Genomic DNA, 8,030 nt, shown 5'->3' with positions numbered 1-8,030 from the left:
GACTCAAACGCAAAAGGGAAGAAGACAAACGGCATGTAACAATCTAACAATTAAAAGAACTGAAATGCCAAAAAATGAAAGCATCAAAACATAATTTCTAAACCAAAGCAAGTAACTACAACAAAAGTTACAAGAAAAACATGTAAAACAAGATAGGAGATGATTCTTAGCACAGCCAAACCTTGGAGACTCTTAAGAATTGGAAGAAAGAGAGCACAATGCACTAAACCATTTCAGACATTGTCCACGTGGGCTCCACGCGTGGGAGAGCCACTAGGACCAGTACTGGAAAAGTTCCGCGTGATCTCCACGTAGATCAGCAGTGTTGAAACTTTTCTCCGTCTCCCGACTTTTGCCTTCCACTTTTCGTAAATTTTAGCTCAAATTTTTCATGGCGTAGTACTAAAATCACCTGCAATGGCTCAACAAGAAACCAAGGCAAAAACTACAAAAAGCAACAATATATACAAGGATAAACTGGGGGTACCTCCAAAGAAGCGCCACTTTAACGTCTTTGGGTAGACTCGATGTGTGCTTTCCTTCGAAGCACACCAGTTTTGGGACCATACCAAGCGTCCCGTGCACTTTGGCGTCAAGGTATGTTCCGAGTTGTAGGACACCCTTGAATTCAAAACAACGAAAGGGAGGAACAAGTCCTATTGTCCAACCGAGGTAAGCATGGCACACTACCCTCATTCCTCAAGGGTAGTTTGCCTTTCCTCGCTCCCCTCCTTATCTATGCCATCCCCAAGAAATTTGTCATTTAAAGCACTCTCTTGATACCATATCCCCTGATACGAATCTTCGTAAGGAGGATCCGTAACAAGGAATTATTGCCCAAGATGTTCTCAAATTCAATAGATAAGGAGTTACCTTTGGTGCACACAAGATCACCCTTGAGCCCCGATTCCACGAAGGACCAAGAAACAACCCTTAGCACGCCTCAAGTTCCTCAAGAACGCAATCTTCAAACAACTAGAGTGGGTTCTCTAGTAGTTCCCTTGATTCTATGAATTGATAGAACCACAATTCCTAAAATCTAAGGTTGGTAGAATGCGGGTTTGATTCGATAGGGCCACGAATCAAGAACACTATTCGATAGGACCACGAATAGAAGAAAGAATTCTTACACAAATGTAAAGAAGACTTAGGAAGTTTTGATTAATTCTGAAAAATGCTTTATCATCAAAGGAAATACACACTCTATTTATACACATGCTAGGGGACTCCAAATGTCATCAATAGTAAAAGTACATCAAGGAGATCAAAAGACATCAATAGTAAAAATACATTACTATCAAGGAGATTAAATGTCATAACTTGTCTAGGAAAGACCAATAGTCTTCCTAATATTCCAAAGCATGTCCATGTGCCTCAAAATCTGATTTTGGTGAATTATTTCAACCTCTTTTGTACCCTCCCAAGCAAAGCCACGAATTTAGACATCTTAGATGGTATTTATGGGCTCTTCAAAATCAGCTCTTATGCATGAAAAATGTTCTAAGTATCCACCATCATCTCTTGGACTCTTTATTTGGCATGCTTGGACTTCGAATGGATCATGTATGGGCTAGTTTGCATCATCCTCCCTTTCTTGAAAATGATTCGTCCTTGAATCACACTTTCCCCTGTCAAATGGAATTTTTATTGGACTTGCTTGTTTCCTCCATGTGGATGGGTTCCTATCATTCTCCCTTTCTTGAAAAGGATTCGTCCTCGAATCCAAATCTTTAGTGAAAGGAAAATTAGCAAGTTTATGCATTTTCATCGTAAAAACAAGCACAAGTGCTTGTTTAGTCACCATGGCGGCACTAACCACATTCGTGCAACTCCCCAAACCAATAATGATGCTACAAGTTCTTGTTTGGCTTTCTTCTTGCTCAAGAATTGACTTATTGGCACCATGCTCATCATCTTCAACACACGCTAGATCAAGGGGCAAGAGCACATCTTCATCATCTTGCTCAATCACATCAATTTGTTCATCTACCTTCTCGTAAGCTTGTTCATAGTTTTTGACAGCGAAATCATGTTCATCATCATTAGCATGGGTCGCATCAAGGGGCAAGAGCACATCTTCATCATTTTGCTCAATCAACTCAATTTGTTCATCTACCTCTTCCTCATGGGGTTCACGGGTCGTTTGAACATCCTCACGCATCAATGGGGTATTTGGGTTTTGTGTTGTCCACCTTCTAGCTTGAGATGTATAAGCCTTCATCTCCGTATTTGTCTTCTCAACTTTCCAGGCAGCATACAAGGCATCATCCATGGTGTGGTAACGATGCATGTTTACTTGTCGGATCCCACGTAACTGCTTCTCAAGCTCAAAGTAGTATGTGGCTGGTCGGAACGTGCGCCTAAGCATTGTCCTTAGCCTATCCCAAGTAGCAACTGGTGCATCATGAGTAAACTCCCTTTCTTGCTCCTGTCGTTTCCACCAAGTAACTGCAAAACCCTTAAAAGATGAAATAACTAATCTAACTTTTGTTATTTCACTATATTTGTTACAATCAAAAACACTTTGTACATCATCCTCCCATTCTATATAATCTCCGGGATCTCCTTCACCATTGAATTTAGGCAATTCAAGCTTGAAATTGCCCGCTTGTACCTCCATAGGTTGATTTTGTGGACGTGACATGTAACGCATTTGCTGTTGCAAGTCCTCCAACATCCTTATCATTTTGGTCATTTGTTGTCCTAAGTTTGGCTGCTCACCTCCTTTAGCCATCAGTAACAACAATAAGAAACACTAGCAATTAAGAAATCAAGTTAGTATAAACAGGATCTCTCCCTTGCTTCACTCTACTCATGGTTTTGAGTTTGTTTTAGGTTGTGAGGTACACTACACACAGCCCACAGCCCACAACTCACCACTCCTCTCATGTATCTCTCTTGACACAGCCCACAACTCACCACTCCTCTCATGTATCTCTCTTGATGGAAAATAGCCTCACAAGTTTCTCTAATGTATCTCTCTTGATGGAAAATAGCCTCACAAGTTTCTCTAAATGTACTCTCTTGATGGAAAATAGCCTCACAAGTTTCTCTAAATGTAGAGTCGTTGCTCAGGTTAGCCTCACAAGTTTCTCTAAATGTAGAGTCGTTGCTCAGGTTGTTGTGGAAAGTTTCTCTAAATGTAGAGTCGTTGCTCAGGTTGTTGTGGATTCGCCCTCAAAATACAAAAGACTTACCTCCGGAGCCTCGTAGTCTTCGGGAATTTAAGAACAAGGGTAATCCAAATAATAAGGTAATGTTTGAGAACAACAACAAGAAATAGAGCAATAACAACAAAGAAGAATAAAGGAACAAGGAATTTCAATTCAAGAACACTGCTTTAGTCAGGAACAAAAACTACCAGATTCTGCCAAGAAGTTCACGGAATTTTCTGTGTTTATTGGAGCAACTTTTCTACCCAAACTTTTTTATGGATTTCAATTATTATAAGTTGACGTCCTCAAGAAAAAAAATTCAAGTTAAAAAGAATATTTGAAGTATTTTTTTTGAATTTTCTTTCCTGACTGCGCTAGGCAGAAATTCTGGACAGTACTAAGCAGAAAATTGAGCAAACTTAAAGAATTTTCTGTGAAATATTGGTAAGGAATTTTTGGACCAAAATCTCCAGATATCAATTTCAACAAGAGTAGGACTTCCAGAAAAAAATTCAATGGAAGATAAGGTTTGGAAGTATTTTTCACGAATTTTTGAACTTGACTGCGCCGGGAAGAAACTTTCTGGATAGTCACTGCCAAAGACTTGAAATTTTTTTTTTTCACTTTTTTTGTGTGTTTTTTTTTATAACAATAAGAAAATGGACAAGGAATACAAGAAAACAATCAAAGACACAATAAAGATTTTTTTGAGGTTTTTGTTATGGATATGCAAAAAATAAGATAGCAAAGAATTGAGAACGAAACCTAAGCTCTGATACCAAATTGATACGAATCTTTGTAAGGAGGATCCGTAACAAGGAATTATTGCCCAAGATGTTCTCAAATTCAATAGATAAGGAGTTACCTTTGGTGCACACAAGATCACCCTTGAGCCCCGATTCCACGAAGGACCAAGAAACAACCCTTAGCACGCCTCAAGTTCCTCAAGAACGCAATCTTCAAACAACTAGAGTGGGTTCTCTAGTAGTTCCCTTGATTCTATGAATTGATAGAACCACAATTCCTAAAATCTAAGGTTGGTAGAATGCGGGTTTGATTCGATAGGGCCACGAATCAAGAACACTATTCGATAGGACCACGAATAGAAGAAAGAATTCTTACACAAATGTAAAGAAGACTTAGGAAGTTTTGATTAATTCTGAAAAATGCTTTATCATCAAAGGAAATACACACTCTATTTATACACATGCTAGGGGACTCCAAATGTCATCAATAGTAAAAGTACATCAAGGAGATCAAAAGACATCAATAGTAAAAATACATTACTATCAAGGAGATTAAATGTCATAACTTGTCTAGGAAAGACCAATAGTCTTCCTAATATTCCAAAGCATGTCCATGTGCCTCAAAATCTGATTTTGGTGAATTATTTCAACCTCTTTTGTACCCTCCCAAGCAAAGCCACGAATTTGGACATCTTAGATGGTATTTATGGGCTCTTCGAAATCAGCTATTATGCATGAAAAATGTTCTAAGTATCCACCATCATCACTTGGACTCTTTATTTGGCATGCTTGGACTTCGAATGGATCATGTATGGGCTAGTTTGCATCATCCTCCCTTTCTTGAAAATGATTCGTCCTTGAATCACACTTTCCCTTGTCAAATGGAATTTTTATTGGACTTGCTTGTTTCCTCCATGTGGATGGGTTCCTATCATCCCCTCACACCCATTTTCAAATTCAAGCTCGGTAACATCATCCCACTCGACTCCCTCAAGTATGTCAAAAGTGACAATCCCTTCGTTTTCCACCATAGCTTCTTCACACTCTCTCGTCTCATCACCCCACTCAATTTGACAAGAAGAATCACCCACATCCTCACATTAGTAAAATGAAATATCATGCACCTCACTTATCAACCCAATGCTAATCAAGTCTAAGGATTAATCTTCCAAAAAGTTGAAACAAACATATTCAACGTCAAACAAATGAGAATCCTCACAATCATCAATCAATGTATCACAAGTTTCTATGGAATCATTCTCCCAAAAATTAAAGCATGCATAATCACAAGGATTAGAAATATCATTGCAAAGGGAATCATCCTCACAAGAAGCATAATTATTATCATCAAATTATGATTCCCGCACTCATTAGTAGAATCATCATCAACAAAGCAAATGGAATCATCCTCCCAAAAATAAAAGCAAGTATTATCACACACATAAAAATCATCATTACAATTCAAAGGGTGTCATCCACACAAGTGTAAAAGTGTTTTTAATGAAAGGTTGAGCACAAGAATTTTCAAGAATATTAATACGAGAAGGTTAAAGAATGTTACCACCTATTGGCTCTTCATCTTTCTACACTATTTCAATGTCCTCATTTTCACTCTCTATCTCTACCTCCTTATGGTTTTCCAATTCGGAAATTGGAACTTCTTAAAGAACCGGGGTGTCACACTCCACTACCTCTTCAACACTCACCTCTTTCCTATCATTTTGTTCTTTTTTTCAACCTAATGTACAACCCTTGGATTGGCTTCCAAAATCGGGAGATCACCTACAGGTGGGTAATTAACCCGTGATGAACTTTTCTTCGTGAGCTCCTCCATCATAGTTAACATTTTTGTTTCAATCTCTTCCAATGGAATATCTTCTTCCTGGAGGGTAAGAAGGTAGTCCTTCAATTCATTCTTAATTTCGGCCCCTTAAATTGGTCGTGTCCTCCTTGGCCAAATAAAGAGAGAGAAGAATAGCAAGAAAGGAGAGAGGCATAAGGTAGAAAGGTTAACGTCTTTAGCCCGACTCAAACGCAAAAGGGAAGAAGACAAACGGCATGTAACAATCTAACAATTAAAAGAACTAAAATGCCAAAAAATGAAAGCATCAAAACATAATTTCTAAACCAAAGCAAGTAACTACAACAAAAGTTACAAGAAAAACATGTAAAACAAGATAGGAGATGATTCTTGGCACGGCCAAACCTTGGAGACTCTTAAGAATTCGAAGAAAGAGAGCACAATGCACTAAACCATGTCAGACATTGTCCAGGTGGGCTCCACGCGTGGGAGAGCCACTAGGACCAGTACTGGAAAAGTTCCGCGTGATCTCCACGTGGATCAGCAGTGTTGAAACTTTTCTCCGTCTCCCGACTTTTGCCTTCCACTTTTCGTAAATTTTAGCTCAAATTTTTCATGGCGTAGTACTAAAATCACCTGCAATGACTCGATGTGTGCTATCCTTCGAAGCACACCAGTTTTGGGANATCAGCAGTGTTGAAACTTTTCTCCGTCTCCCGACTTTTGCCTTCCACTTTTCGTAAATTTTAGCTCAAATTTTTCATGGCTTAGCACTAAGATCACCTGCAATGGCTCAACAAGAAACCAAGGAAAAAACTAACGAAAAGCAACAATATATACAAGGATCGACTTGGGGTGCATCCCAAGAAACGCCACTTTAACGTCTTTGGCTAGACTCGATGTGTGCTATCCTTCGAAGCACACCAGTTTTGGGACCATACCAAGCGTCCCGTGCACTTTGGCGTCAAGGTATGTTCCGAGTTGTTGGACACCCTTGAATTCAAAACAACGAAAGGGAGGAACAAGTCCTATTGTCCAACCGAGGTAAGCATGGCACACTACCCTCATTCCTCAAGGATAGTTTGCCTTTCCTCGCTCCCGTCCTTATCTATGCCATCCCCAAGAAATTTGTCATTTAAAGCACTCTCTTGATACCATATCCCCTCACACCCATTTTCAAATTCAAGCTCGGTAACATCATCCCACTCGACTCCCTCAAGTATGTCAAAAGTGACAATCCCTTCGTTTTCCACCATAGCTTCTTCACACTCTCTCGTCTCATCACCCCACTCAATTTGACAAGAAGAATCACCCACATCCTCACATTAGTAAAATGAAATATCATGCACCTCACTTATCAACCCAATGCTAATCAAGTCTAAGGATTAATCTTCCAAAAAGTTGAAACAAACATATTCAACGTCAAACAAATGAGAATCCTCACAATCATCAATCAATGTATCACAAGTTTCTATGGAATCATTCTCCCAAAAATTAAAGCATGCATAATCACAAGGATTAGAAATATCATTGCAAAGGGAATCATCCTCACAAGAAGCATAATTATTATCATCAAATTATGATTCCCGCACTCATTAGTAGAATCATCATCAACAAAGCAAATGGAATCATCCTCCCAAAAATAAAAGCAAGTATTATCACACACATAAAAATCATCATTACAATTCAAAGGGTGTCATCCACACAAGTGTAAAAGTGTTTTTTAACGAAAGGTTGAGCACAAGAATTTTCAAGAATATTAATACGAGAAGGATAAAGAATGTTACCTCCTATTGGCTCTTCATCTTTCTACACTATTTCAATGTCCTCATTTTCACTCTCTATCTCTACCTCCTTATGGTTTTCCAATTCGGAAATTGGAACTTCTTAAAGAACCGGGGTGTCACACTCCACTACCTCTTCAACACTCACCTCTTTCCTATCATTTTGTTCTTTTTTTCAACCTAATGTACAACCCTTGGATTGGCTTCCAAACTCGGGAGATCACCTACACGTGGGTAATTAACCCGTGATGAACTTTTCTTCGTGAGCTCCTCCATCATAGTTAACATTTTTGTTTAAATCTCTTCCAATGGAATATCTTCTTCCTGGAGGGTAAGAAGGTAGTCCTTCAATTCATTCTTAATTTCGGCCCCTTAAATTGGTCGTGTCCTCCTTGGCCAAATAAAGAGAGAGAAGAATAGCAAGAAAGGAGAGAGGCATAAGGTAGAAAGGTTAACGTCTTTAGCCCGACTCAAACGCAAAAGGGAAGAAGACAAACGGCATGTAACAATCTAACAATTAAAAGAACTAAAATGCCAAAAAATG

The sequence above is a fragment of the Ipomoea triloba genome, chromosome 14, assembly GCF_003576645.1.
Source record: "Ipomoea triloba cultivar NCNSP0323 chromosome 14, ASM357664v1".
In the NCBI taxonomy this organism is placed as follows: Eukaryota; Viridiplantae; Streptophyta; class Magnoliopsida; order Solanales; family Convolvulaceae; genus Ipomoea; species Ipomoea triloba.
This window is presented reverse-complemented; position numbering follows the sequence as displayed.